Genomic DNA, 12,631 nt, shown 5'->3' on the forward strand with positions numbered 1-12,631 from the left:
GGGAAAGAATTGTGTTACAGAAAATGTGACAATACTGATTTGTGGTTACAAGCATACAGTGATGCAGATTGGGCAGGTGACAAGACAGACAGGAGAAGCACGACAGGCTATTGTGTGAGTCTAAATACTGATGGACCTCTGGTCTCATGGAAAACCAAAAAGCAGCCCACTGTTGCATTATCTACCTGTGAAGCAGAGTACATGGCATTAGCTGCAACTATACAGGAGTGTATGTATCTTGTACAACTGCTGGAAGGTATTGATGGATGTGAGTGTGAGCCACCAAAAGTGTACGAGGACAACCAGGGTGCTATTGCTTTAGCCAAGAATCCTGTCAATAGACAGAGGTGCAAACACGTTGACATAAAATATCATTTTGTGAGGTCAGCTGTGAATGATGGAAAAGTGAGTCTGGAATATTGCCCAACTGATGAGATGATTGCAGATGCAATGACAAAGCCTGTAACAAAGCAAAAGTTGATGAAGTTTGATACATATATGTTTGGGGAATAAAAGTATTGTTTAGTCTAGACAGCACACAGTTGAAATGAATGTTTTCAGTTATTTAGCCAACAATGTGAGTGCAAGTGGGGGTGTTGACATGTATAGAATTATGCCCTCAATTGTACCGTAATACACCTTTTATTTTATGGTTATAAATGCTGGTTGGTTAGAGCCAATGATATACTTTAATAAGGGCACGTGATGTGCGAGTATAAAAGTGTGTGTGCAACAATAAACTTTCTCTTTCGCTGAACTCCCCACAAGTTGTGTGTGAAGCGTAGTTCCTCTGTCAAGTTGAATAGCTAAACATAGTCTTTCTGAGTACGCACGAGTCTCCCTCGTATTAACTCTGGCAACAGACAAGTTCTAGGCTCCAGTGAGGATTGAACTCACGACCCCTGGTTTACAAGACCAGTGCTCTAACCACTGAGCTATGAAGCCACAGATGTCTGTGTTTTGGGTCAGAAAATCTGTTGTGCAACGTTTCATGTGGCTGGCTATTTTGACAACTGTGTGGAAAATAAGGTCTGGTCGGCTAACCCTTAAATACGAGTAGATTGTTGACTGGTGCGCATTCTCCTGACCTCTATCACAGAAGCTTAGCATCAAAGACAAACAACGGTATGTGAATCTCTGTGCCAAAGACCAAGAAATAGGCTCCAGCGAGGATTGAACTCACCACCCCTGGTTTACGAGACCAGTGCTCTTGCCACTGAGCTATGGAGCCTGGCGTTGGAAAAAGGTAGACCCGACAAGCAACGGGGACTTGTGTAAACAGAAGAAGATGCAGTTCAAGTAGCTTTGCTGTAAAACTCTTTGACAGGGGCCAGGCTCCAGGCTCCAGTGAGGATTGAACTCACGACCCCTGGTTTACAAGACCAGTGCTCTAACCACTGAGCTATGAAGCCACATGTTTTGTGGTTTTGGCTCAGAAAATCTGTCGTGCGACATTTCATGTAGCTCTATTTTGACGGCTGTGTGGAAAATGAGGTCTGATCAGCGAATCCATTAAATACAGGTAGATTGTCGACAGGTGCGCATTCTCCTGACCTCTATCACGGCAGCTTAGCATCAAAGACAAACGATGGTATGTGAGAATTGAATCTCTGTGCCATAGACCAAGAAATAGGCTCCAGCGAGGATTGAACTCGCGACCCCTGGTTTACGAGACCAGTGCTCTTGCCACTGAGCTATGGAGCCTTGTACGATGGAGAGTATTCAGTGTTTTATCCAGAAATGTTGCCTGTGCCTGTCCTTTCATGATACAAAGAGCAATTGACGGAAAAAAATAAACCTTAACAGCTATCTGCGCCCCAAAGCACCATCAACCAAAAATGCATTTTCTACGGTGAATTTGTAGTGCCTTTCCCGCATGCTAATGTGCAAGTAGCTTTAAAGAAGGCACAGATTTCACAACCCCAGAAGGTAGGTTGACTTAATACACTTTATAGGAAGCTTTGAATTTATCGGGATTCTTGTCTATACAAGGCGGCGAAAACCAGAGGATCCAAGCAAAGTTGTTCATGTCAGCTTTGCTGATAAGCTGCTATGCAGGGTGCAGGCTCCAGTGAGGATTGAACTCACGACCCCTGGTTTACAAGACCAGTGCTCTAACCACTGAGCTATGAAGCCACAGATATAGCGACTTTGGGTCAGAAAATCTGTTGGGCCACATTTGATATGGATCCCTGTGTGAGAAGGCGTGTCGAAAAGCAGGTTTGATCGGTGAGCAGTTTCTAATGTTTCTTTTGCCGAACTTTACCGCAGAAGGTTAGTTTCACGGCCAAATGATGTTCTCTGTCAAACAGGCTCCAGCGAGGATTGAACTCGCGACCCCTGGTTTACGAGACCAGTGCTCTTGCCACTGAGCTATGGAGCCTGGCGTCCGAAGTTAGTAGACCCAAGAGGCTTTATTGGAACCCTTGAAGCAGCCTGGGACTCTTGTAAACAGAAGGTGGTGAACAGAAGACGATGCAGGCAAAGTAGTCGATATTGGCTTTGCTGTAAAACTCATAGACAAGATCTAGGCTCCAGTGAGGATTGAACTCGCGACCCCTGGTTTACGAGACCTGGGGCCTCATTTATAAAACTTTCTTACGCACAGATTTGATCTAAGACCGTGCGTACGCTCAAATCCATGCCAACGCTCAGATTTATAAAGACCGTCTTTGACGTGGAAAAGTGCTTATCTCCACGTCAGGTTCCAACCTGACGTACGACCATTTCCTTGTGGTAGTGCCAGGGTACTGCAAGTAAGCTGAGGTCCAAATGCGATGAATTCTCAAAATTCCAAGAAGACCAACGATCTCATGTAGTTCTCTACCATATGCATGATCAATATCAGCAGAAGTTGTAAGTAGTAAGTATAGAAGTTAAAGTTTTAACTAATTCTTAAAGGTTGGAAAAGGAAAGTGAAAAAATCCTATAATATTGTAGTGGAGGCTAAAAGTGGAGGCTAAAAGTAGGCTAAGTAAATGCAGTTTATTCACCCCAGGCATTTCAAAAATAGAGTTTATCAACCTCTCCAAAGACGTATTCACCTATTTCAACTTTTAACATTGAAAAAGCACACTGTATTATCTGCATTCACAATATGAACACTCATCAACACGAACCATTTAATCCACCAATCTTGAATTTCCCCTTGGGGATCAATAAAGTATCTATCTATCTCTCTATCTATCTATCTATCTATCTACCTATCTAGCCTATCTATCTATCTATCTATTTTATAAACACTTGATAATATCCTCTACCATAATCAAACATATTCTGAATGCCTTATGAAACGGCGCATTACCGTGATCACAGAATTCATGGGTTACCCACTTCTTATTTTACTAGGCTACTACACCCGTGCCATACCTAGGCTATATCTTATCTATTTCATAGCATTCAAAAAAGCAGGCAGGCCATAGAGTCATCTATATGTTTAATGTTCCCATCGATATTGACCATAAAGTGTCCATTTACGCTTGTTTAGAAGAGGGAAATATGACTTGCGTTCATGATATTCCAAGCTCCACAACAGAAAGATAATATTATAATGTAGGCTATGGACAGGTATTTTTCAGCATCTTTACATCGCAAATAGACATAATCTATAGATAGATAGATAGATAGATATTTTATTGATCCCCAAGGGGAAATTCAAGAATTTGGTGTTAACATTCCATCCTCACGGTAATTGCATTGCCTTTATCAAATGCACGCACATGCGCATTACCGTGATCACAGAATTCATGGGTTACCCACTTTATATAAAAATATATATAGGTAAATAGACATAATCTATCCTCTGAAAAGCAGAGTTTTGCATCTTCATAATTGCGGCCGAGTTGCAATGAGTTAGGCTATAGCACGCGTCTGATTGCATAGCCTGTGTCTGATGGCAGTGCCCAAGACCAGATGGCAATACGTGGATAATAACAATTAGGATAATGCAGGCTAAAATATAAAAATATATAAAGGTAGGCCTAAAGGTCACTGGACATTCTTGAAAGTAAACAGTCGCTGACATCGATATTGCTTGAATCCCGACGCGCAGAATGAATGAAGAATGACCGGTGAACTACTTATACTATTCGCTATACAGTAAAAACATAGCCTATCCATAAACGTTCGGTCTACATGACATACAGTATCTCGCTTATAATGTAGTCCGCCGTAGGCTACATGGGCAGTATCTAACCCTGGGTCATATTGGAAACGCCATACTGTACCATAACGTATAGGCCTAAATTAGTATGATGTACTGTAGGTATTTCCGTCATAAGGTAGCCTACTATGTTCTATTACCAAAGTAAACCTACCCACACATTGCCTACTACATTACTGCAAGCAGAAGGAATAAAAGCAAGCAGAGGACAATGGACATGGATGCATATTTCTTTCCAGAAAGCGCTGCTTGGAAAATTATAATTAATTATTCGAGCTAACAGCGCATAAACATAGGTTAACATCAGATGGCATAGGCTAGGCCTTTACAGTTTTCAATATATGTATTTTAGGTACAACTTAGCCATTGATTGCATTAAAGCCTATGCTAATGATATTGATGAGGGGGCGTGTACAAGGCGGAGACCTAAAATCACCCGGCTGCGCACAAATTCACGTTCATTTGCGATTTATAATGGCCACATCTGCAAGAGTGGCGTAAGCACGTTTTTTTGTGCGTACGTTCGTTTCTCTGAATCACACGTACGATCATATCAGAAATGATCTAAGATCAAATGAACGATGGTTTCTACGCGATACTTTTATAAATGAGGCCCCAGTGCTCTTGCCACTGAGCTATGGAGCCTGGCGTTGGAAGAAGGTAGACCCAACATCCTTCATTGGAACCCTTGAAGCAACGGGGACTGGTGTAAACAGAAGAAGATGTAGGCCAAGTAGTTCGTAATCAGCTTTGCTGTAAAAGTCTCTGACAGGGTCTAGGCTCCAGTGAGAATCGAACTCATGACCCCTGGTTTACAAGACCAGTGCTCTAACCACTGAGCTATGAAGCCACATGTTTTGAATATAACCACTGAGCTATGAAGCCACATGTTTTGAGGTTTTGGCTCGGAAAATCTGTCGTGCGACATTTCATGTGGCTCTATTTTGACGGCTGTGTGGAAAATGAGGTCTGATCAGCGAATCCATTAAATAGAGGTAGATTGTCGACAGGTGCGCATTCTCCTGACCTCTATCACGGCAGCTTAGCATCAAAGACAAACGATGGTATGTGAGAATTGAATCTCTGTGCCATAGACCAAGAAATAGGCTCCAGCGAGGATTGAACTCGCGACCCCTGGTTTACGAGACCAGTGCTCTTGCCACTGAGCTATGGAGCCTTGTACGATGGAGAGTATTCAGTGTTTCATCCAGAAATGTTGCCTGTGCCTGTCCTTTCATGATACAAAGAGCAATTGACGGAAAAAAATAAACCTTAACAGCTATCTGCGCCCCAAAGCACCATCAACCAAAAATGCATTTTCTACGTTGAATTTGTAGTGCCTTTCCCGCATGCTAATGTGCAAGTAGCTTTAAAGAAGGCACAGATTTCACAACCCCAGAAGGTAGGTTGACTTAATACACTTTATAGGAAGCTTTGAATTTATCGGGATTCTTGTCTATACAAGGCGGCGAAAACCAGAGGATCCAAGCAAAGTTGTTCATGTCAGCTTTGCTGATAAGCTGCAATGCAGGCTCCAGTGAGGATTGAACTCACGACCCCTGGTTTACAAGACCAGTGCTCTAACCACTGAGCTATGAAGCCACAGATATGGCGACTTTGGGTCAGAAAATCTGTTGGGCCACATTTCATATGGATCCCTGTGTGAGAAGGCGTGTCGAAAAGCAGGTTTGATCGGTGAACAGTTTCTAATGTTTCTTTTGCCGAACTTTACCGCAGAAGGTTAGTTTCACGGCCAAATGATGTTCTCTGTCAAACAGGCTCCAGCGAGAATTGAACTCGCGACCCCTGGTTTACGAGACCAGTGCTCTTGCCACTGAGCTATGGAGCCTGGCGTCCAAAGTTAGTAGACCCAAGAGGCTTTATTGGAACCCTTGAAGCAGCCTGGGACTCTTGCAAACAGAAGGTGGTGAACAGAAGACGATGCAGGCAAAGTAGTCGATATTGGCTTTGCTGTAAAACTGATAGACAATGTTGACATGTATAGAATTATGCCCTCAATTGTACCGTAATACACCTTTTATTTTATGGTTATAAATGCTGGTTGGTTAGAGCCAATGATATACTTTAATAAGGGCACGTGATGTGCGAGTATAAAAGTGTGTGTGCAACAATAAACTTTCTCTTTCGCTGAACTCCCCACAAGTTGTGTGTGAAGCGTAGTTCCTCTGTCAAGTTGAATAGCTAAACATAGTCTTTCTGAGTACGCACGAGTCTCCCTCGTATTAACTCTGGCAACAGGTTATGGGCCCAGGGTTACTCAGAGAGATAAACGAAAAGAAATATCGAAAGTAAGTACCAGGCGTGTTAGCTAGCTGAGCAACGCGCTTGAAGAGCCGAGATGGCTAGCAGGAAGGCCATGGACAGATCGAGTATTAGCAGCCGTTGGTCCCGGCTAGTTTTCGACGGAGATGAAAAGAGTTATGAACTGTGGGAAACGAAATTCTTAGGACATCTAAGATTGCAAGGATTGAAAGATACTATTCTTGGAGAACCTACTGAGGACAGCGACTGGCCAGTAGACGGGGTGAGAAACGCCGAGGCGTATGCAGAGTTAATACAGTTCCTGGATGACAAGAGTTTATCGCTGGTTATGCGAGACGGGGCGGATGATGGTCGGAAAGCATTGAAGATCCTAAGAGACTATTATGCGGGCAAGGGACAGCCTCGAATAGTCAGCCTCTACACAGAGCTAACTTCACTGCAGAAGTCGAATAGCGAAAGCGTTACTGAATACGTTATCCGTGCAGAGACGGTGATCACTGCTTTGAGAAACGCTGGTGAAACGTTGAGTGATGGACTGCTGGTGGCAATGGTTTTGAAAGGACTACCTGAGTCCTTCAAACCATTTACCATTCACGTTACACAGGCCGATGTGACCATGCCTTTCGCCGAATTTAAAACAAAGCTACGGAGCTATGAGGACACAGAGAAATTGCGCGCAACAGCCTCTGATGACAACGTCATGACTGCGCGAGCACAGCCGAGTCCGAGACCCTATGTGGCAAGTAACCGGGGAGCCGAGGTGAATGTGGATATCGTGTGCTTCAAGTGCGGACAGAAAGGGCACAAGGCGAGAGCTTGTACTCGCCGGCAGTGGTGCAGTCACTGCAAAACCAACACGCACCGGGACTTCAACTGCAGAAAGAAACAGCGCCGAGATGATGCGCGGCAAGCTTCTGAGGAGTCAACCAAGTCGTATGCATTCCTAACGAGCGACAGGGAGGTGGAACCAGCCAGGGACTGTCAGCTAGGCCGCGGTGTCAAGGAGAAAGGTCTGATGGTGGACACAGGGGCGACTTCGCATATCATCACGGATATTGCCAAGTTCAAAAGATTCGACGAAAGTTTCCAGTCAGAGACACACTGCGTAGAGCTGGCCGACGGCACGAGGAGCAATGGAATCGCAGAGCACAGAGGAGATGCGGAGGTGTGCTTGATGGACAGCGGAGGACGAGGCCACAACGTGACGCTGAAGCAAGCATTGTGTATCCCTTCATACCCGCAGGACATCTTTTCTGTGAAGGCCGCAACAGCGAGCGGGGCGACTGTGATCTTCAGAGAAAAGAACAGTGTGCTACAGGACAGAGACGGTACCGAATTCCACATTCACGAACACAACAGACTTTACTACTTAGAGACTGTACATGGTGAGTGTGATGATAAATGCAATGGGTGTTATGACATGCAGACATGGCACGAGATTTTAGGGCATTGCAATTATGATGATGTGCAAAAATTGCAGAATGTGGTTAGAGGCATGACAATTAAGGGGAAGGTAGATAAGTCTGTCTTATGTGATGTGTGCACTCAGGGGAAATTCGTTCAGACTAGAAGCAGAGAGCCTGATGCAAGAGCCAAAGCAGCTCTTCAGTTAGTACACACCGATCTAGCAGGGCCTATAGACCCTCAGTCCAGAGATGGGTATAGGTGGGTCGTATCGTTCACTGATGATTATTCCAGTGCCGTTTTTGTGTACTTTCTAAAACATAAGAGTGACACAGTACAAGCAACTGAAAAATTTCTAGCTGACACAGCCCCATACGGGAAAATTAAATGTATCAGGTCAGACAATGGTACAGAGTTTATGGGAAGAGATTACCAGGCACTACTCAGCAGAAATGGGATTAGGCACGAGACCTCGGCACCATATTCCCCACACCAGAATGGTACCGCAGAGCGAAACTGGAGAACCTTGTTTGACATGTCCAGGTGTATGCTTATTGAGAGTGGGCTACCTAAGGTGTTATGGACTTATGCAGTACAGACTGCAGCTATAGTGAGGAACAGATGCTATAACAATCGCACAAAGCAGACGCCTTACTTCATGCTCACAGGAAAGCAGCCTAATGTTTCTAGGATGCAGAAGTTTGGGTCAGCATGTTACGCTTACAAGCAAGACAAGAGCAAGCTTGACTCAAGATGTGAGAAAGGGATCTTTGTTGGATACGACAAAAATAGTCCAGCTTACATGGTTTACTATCCTGGGAGCAGAAAAGTGCAGAAGCACAGATTAGTGAAGTTTGTTTCTAAAACGAGAGCAGAACAACAGACACAGACTGACATGACACCTGATGACAATGACGATGACGTTATTCAGGGAAGAGCTATGAGGGCCAGGCAGGATAGTAATGTTAGTGCAGGGCGCACTGAGAACCAAAGTCCAGTAGCAGAGCTTGAAACAAGTGACCAGATGCAGGATAGTCAGAGTGAGCAGATGCAGGATAGTCAGACTGACCAGATGCAGGATAGTCAGACTGATGAGGAGACTAAGCGATACCCTCCTAGAGAGAGGAAGAAACCAAGCTATCTGACCGAATATGTTACTGATGGTAAGAAAGATCAAGCTCTGGTCAACATAGATTACTGTTACAGACTGGTGTGTAATGTACCCCTAACATTCAGGGAAGCAGTAGCCTCAACTGAATCAAAAGAGTGGGTTAGTGCGATGGATGAAGAAATGCAATCACTGAGAGAGAATGACACGTTTACTTTGACCAGTTTACCTGAGGGAAAGACTGCAGTGGGGGGTAGATGGGTGTTTGCAATGAAGAGTGATTGTGATGGTTCAGACAGATACAAGGCACGCTACGTAGCCAAAGGATACAGTCAAAAGATTGGTATAGACTATGAGGAGACTTTTTCTCCTACTGCCAACTTAACTAGCATAAGGGTGTTGATGCAAAAAGCAGCTCAGGAGAGTTTGATTCTGCATCAGATGGACGTCAAAACGGCCTATCTGCATGCACCAATAGATTGTGAGATATATATGGAGCAGCCTGAAGGATATGAGACTAAAACAAACACAAATAAAAAGTTGGTGTACAAACTGAAAAAGTCACTATATGGATTGAAACAGTCTGGCAGGAATTGGAATAAGATGTTGCATGAATTCCTGATTGCAAACGACTTCAAAGTGAATGAAGCTGATCATTGTGTTTACACAAGGGAAACCAGTGATGAAAAGGTGATCATGATAATATGGGTGGATGATGTGATCATTGCTGCCAGTGACAAACATGCTCTAAAGATGGTGAAAGAGATGCTCACAACAAAATTCAAAATGAAAGATTTGGGTCAACTGAAATATTTTCTTGGGATTAATTTTGACCAGTGTGATGGATGTGTTAAAATGTCACAGAAGAAGTATGTGGAAAAATTACTTGAGAGGTTTAACATGCAAGATTGTAAGCCTAGGGCCACACCCTGTGAACAAAAGCTGAATTACACTGAGGATGCAGAGAAAATGAGTGATGTTAAGAAATACAGAGAAGTGGTGGGTAGTTTAATTTATCTTACTACATGCACTAGGCCAGACCTCAGCTTCACAGTTAGCAAACTGTCACAATATTTTGCAGAGCCAACAGAACAGCAATGGGCTACTGCAAAACATGTTATGAGATATCTTAAGGGCACTAGTGGGAAAGAATTGTGTTACAGAAAATGTGACAATACTGATTTGTGGTTACAAGCATACAGTGATGCAGATTGGGCAGGTGACAAGACAGACAGGAGAAGCACGACAGGCTATTGTGTGAGTCTAAATACTGATGGACCTCTGGTCTCATGGAAAACCAAAAAGCAGCCCACTGTTGCATTATCTACCTGTGAAGCAGAGTACATGGCATTAGCTGCAACTATACAGGAGTGTATGTATCTTGTACAACTGCTGGAAGGTATTGATGGATGTGAGTGTGAGCCACCAAAAGTGTACGAGGACAACCAGGGTGCTATTGCTTTAGCCAAGAATCCTGTCAATAGACAGAGGTGCAAACACGTTGACATAAAATATCATTTTGTGAGGTCAGCTGTGAATGATGGAAAAGTGAGTCTGGAATATTGCCCAACTGATGAGATGATTGCAGATGCAATGACAAAGCCTGTAACAAAGCAAAAGTTGATGAAGTTTGATACATATATGTTTGGGGAATAAAAGTATTGTTTAGTCTAGACAGCACACAGTTGAAATGAATGTTTTCAGTTATTTAGCCAACAATGTGAGTGCAAGTGGGGGTGTTGACATGTATAGAATTATGCCCTCAATTGTACCGTAATACACCTTTTATTTTATGGTTATAAATGCTGGTTGGTTAGAGCCAATGATATACTTTAATAAGGGCACGTGATGTGCGAGTATAAAAGTGTGTGTGCAACAATAAACTTTCTCTTTCGCTGAACTCCCCACAAGTTGTGTGTGAAGCGTAGTTCCTCTGTCAAGTTGAATAGCTAAACATAGTCTTTCTGAGTACGCACGAGTCTCCCTCGTATTAACTCTGGCAACAGACAAGTTCTAGGCTCCAGTGAGGATTGAACTCACGACCCCTGGTTTACAAGACCAGTGCTCTAACCACTGAGCTATGAAGCCACAGATGTCTGTGTTTTGGGTCAGAAAATCTGTTGTGCAACGTTTCATGTGGCTGGCTATTTTGACAACTGTGTGGAAAATAAGGTCTGGTCGGCTAACCCTTAAATACGAGTAGATTGTTGACTGGTGCGCATTCTCCTGACCTCTATCACAGAAGCTTAGCATCAAAGACAAACAACGGTATGTGAATCTCTGTGCCAAAGACCAAGAAATAGGCTCCAGCGAGGATTGAACTCACCACCCCTGGTTTACGAGACCAGTGCTCTTGCCACTGAGCTATGGAGCCTGGCGTTGGAAAAAGGTAGACCCGACAAGCAACGGGGACTTGTGTAAACAGAAGAAGATGCAGTTCAAGTAGCTTTGCTGTAAAACTCTTTGACAGGGGCCAGGCTCCAGGCTCCAGTGAGGATTGAACTCACGACCCCTGGTTTACAAGACCAGTGCTCTAACCACTGAGCTATGAAGCCACATGTTTTGTGGTTTTGGCTCAGAAAATCTGTCGTGCGACATTTCATGTAGCTCTATTTTGACGGCTGTGTGGAAAATGAGGTCTGATCAGCGAATCCATTAAATACAGGTAGATTGTCGACAGGTGCGCATTCTCCTGACCTCTATCACGGCAGCTTAGCATCAAAGACAAACGATGGTATGTGAGAATTGAATCTCTGTGCCATAGACCAAGAAATAGGCTCCAGCGAGGATTGAACTCGCGACCCCTGGTTTACGAGACCAGTGCTCTTGCCACTGAGCTATGGAGCCTTGTACGATGGAGAGTATTCAGTGTTTTATCCAGAAATGTTGCCTGTGCCTGTCCTTTCATGATACAAAGAGCAATTGACGGAAAAAAATAAACCTTAACAGCTATCTGCGCCCCAAAGCACCATCAACCAAAAATGCATTTTCTACGGTGAATTTGTAGTGCCTTTCCCGCATGCTAATGTGCAAGTAGCTTTAAAGAAGGCACAGATTTCACAACCCCAGAAGGTAGGTTGACTTAATACACTTTATAGGAAGCTTTGAATTTATCGGGATTCTTGTCTATACAAGGCGGCGAAAACCAGAGGATCCAAGCAAAGTTGTTCATGTCAGCTTTGCTGATAAGCTGCTATGCAGGGTGCAGGCTCCAGTGAGGATTGAACTCACGACCCCTGGTTTACAAGACCAGTGCTCTAACCACTGAGCTATGAAGCCACAGATATAGCGACTTTGGGTCAGAAAATCTGTTGGGCCACATTTGATATGGATCCCTGTGTGAGAAGGCGTGTCGAAAAGCAGGTTTGATCGGTGAGCAGTTTCTAATGTTTCTTTTGCCGAACTTTACCGCAGAAGGTTAGTTTCACGGCCAAATGATGTTCTCTGTCAAACAGGCTCCAGCGAGGATTGAACTCGCGACCCCTGGTTTACGAGACCAGTGCTCTTGCCACTGAGCTATGGAGCCTGGCGTCCGAAGTTAGTAGACCCAAGAGGCTTTATTGGAACCCTTGAAGCAGCCTGGGACTCTTGTAAACAGAAGGTGGTGAACAGAAGACGATGCAGGCAAAGTAGTCGATATTGGCTTTGCTGTAAAACTCATAGACAAGATCTAG

The 12,631-nt window shown here is 44.0% G+C and overlaps 16 non-coding genes across 16 annotated transcripts; all 16 read right to left on the reverse strand.

Moving 5' to 3' along the window:
* Nucleotides 1-872: 872 nt before the first annotated feature.
* trnat-ugu (transfer RNA threonine (anticodon UGU)) lies at nucleotides 873-945 on the reverse strand. Its single transcript has one exon. It is a non-coding gene; the product is annotated as a tRNA-Thr (tRNA).
* A 213-nt stretch (nucleotides 946-1,158) lies between these two features.
* Nucleotides 1,159-1,231, reverse strand: trnat-cgu (transfer RNA threonine (anticodon CGU)). Its single transcript has one exon. It is a non-coding gene; the product is annotated as a tRNA-Thr (tRNA).
* Nucleotides 1,232-1,339: 108 nt separating this feature from the next.
* trnat-ugu (transfer RNA threonine (anticodon UGU)) lies at nucleotides 1,340-1,412 on the reverse strand. Its single transcript has one exon. It is a non-coding gene; the product is annotated as a tRNA-Thr (tRNA).
* Nucleotides 1,413-1,631: 219 nt separating this feature from the next.
* On the reverse strand, nucleotides 1,632-1,704 carry trnat-cgu (transfer RNA threonine (anticodon CGU)). Its single transcript has one exon. It is a non-coding gene; the product is annotated as a tRNA-Thr (tRNA).
* A 359-nt stretch (nucleotides 1,705-2,063) lies between these two features.
* trnat-ugu (transfer RNA threonine (anticodon UGU)) lies at nucleotides 2,064-2,136 on the reverse strand. The gene has a single exon. It is a non-coding gene; the product is annotated as a tRNA-Thr (tRNA).
* A 174-nt stretch (nucleotides 2,137-2,310) lies between these two features.
* Nucleotides 2,311-2,383, reverse strand: trnat-cgu (transfer RNA threonine (anticodon CGU)). Its single transcript has one exon. It is a non-coding gene; the product is annotated as a tRNA-Thr (tRNA).
* A 2,556-nt stretch (nucleotides 2,384-4,939) lies between these two features.
* trnat-ugu (transfer RNA threonine (anticodon UGU)) lies at nucleotides 4,940-5,012 on the reverse strand. Its single transcript has one exon. It is a non-coding gene; the product is annotated as a tRNA-Thr (tRNA).
* Nucleotides 5,013-5,266: 254 nt separating this feature from the next.
* Nucleotides 5,267-5,339, reverse strand: trnat-cgu (transfer RNA threonine (anticodon CGU)). The gene has a single exon. It is a non-coding gene; the product is annotated as a tRNA-Thr (tRNA).
* Nucleotides 5,340-5,691: 352 nt separating this feature from the next.
* Nucleotides 5,692-5,764, reverse strand: trnat-ugu (transfer RNA threonine (anticodon UGU)). Its single transcript has one exon. It is a non-coding gene; the product is annotated as a tRNA-Thr (tRNA).
* A 174-nt stretch (nucleotides 5,765-5,938) lies between these two features.
* Nucleotides 5,939-6,011, reverse strand: trnat-cgu (transfer RNA threonine (anticodon CGU)). Its single transcript has one exon. It is a non-coding gene; the product is annotated as a tRNA-Thr (tRNA).
* A 4,961-nt stretch (nucleotides 6,012-10,972) lies between these two features.
* Nucleotides 10,973-11,045, reverse strand: trnat-ugu (transfer RNA threonine (anticodon UGU)). Its single transcript has one exon. It is a non-coding gene; the product is annotated as a tRNA-Thr (tRNA).
* A 213-nt stretch (nucleotides 11,046-11,258) lies between these two features.
* Nucleotides 11,259-11,331, reverse strand: trnat-cgu (transfer RNA threonine (anticodon CGU)). Its single transcript has one exon. It is a non-coding gene; the product is annotated as a tRNA-Thr (tRNA).
* A 108-nt stretch (nucleotides 11,332-11,439) lies between these two features.
* Nucleotides 11,440-11,512, reverse strand: trnat-ugu (transfer RNA threonine (anticodon UGU)). The gene has a single exon. It is a non-coding gene; the product is annotated as a tRNA-Thr (tRNA).
* Nucleotides 11,513-11,731: 219 nt separating this feature from the next.
* Nucleotides 11,732-11,804, reverse strand: trnat-cgu (transfer RNA threonine (anticodon CGU)). The gene has a single exon. It is a non-coding gene; the product is annotated as a tRNA-Thr (tRNA).
* A 359-nt stretch (nucleotides 11,805-12,163) lies between these two features.
* Nucleotides 12,164-12,236, reverse strand: trnat-ugu (transfer RNA threonine (anticodon UGU)). The gene has a single exon. It is a non-coding gene; the product is annotated as a tRNA-Thr (tRNA).
* A 174-nt stretch (nucleotides 12,237-12,410) lies between these two features.
* On the reverse strand, nucleotides 12,411-12,483 carry trnat-cgu (transfer RNA threonine (anticodon CGU)). Its single transcript has one exon. It is a non-coding gene; the product is annotated as a tRNA-Thr (tRNA).
* Between the last annotated feature and the right edge of the window lie 148 nt (nucleotides 12,484-12,631).

Source organism: Sardina pilchardus, chromosome 8, assembly GCF_963854185.1.
Source record: "Sardina pilchardus chromosome 8, fSarPil1.1, whole genome shotgun sequence".
Lineage (NCBI taxonomy): Eukaryota > Metazoa > Chordata > Actinopteri > Clupeiformes > Clupeidae > Sardina > Sardina pilchardus.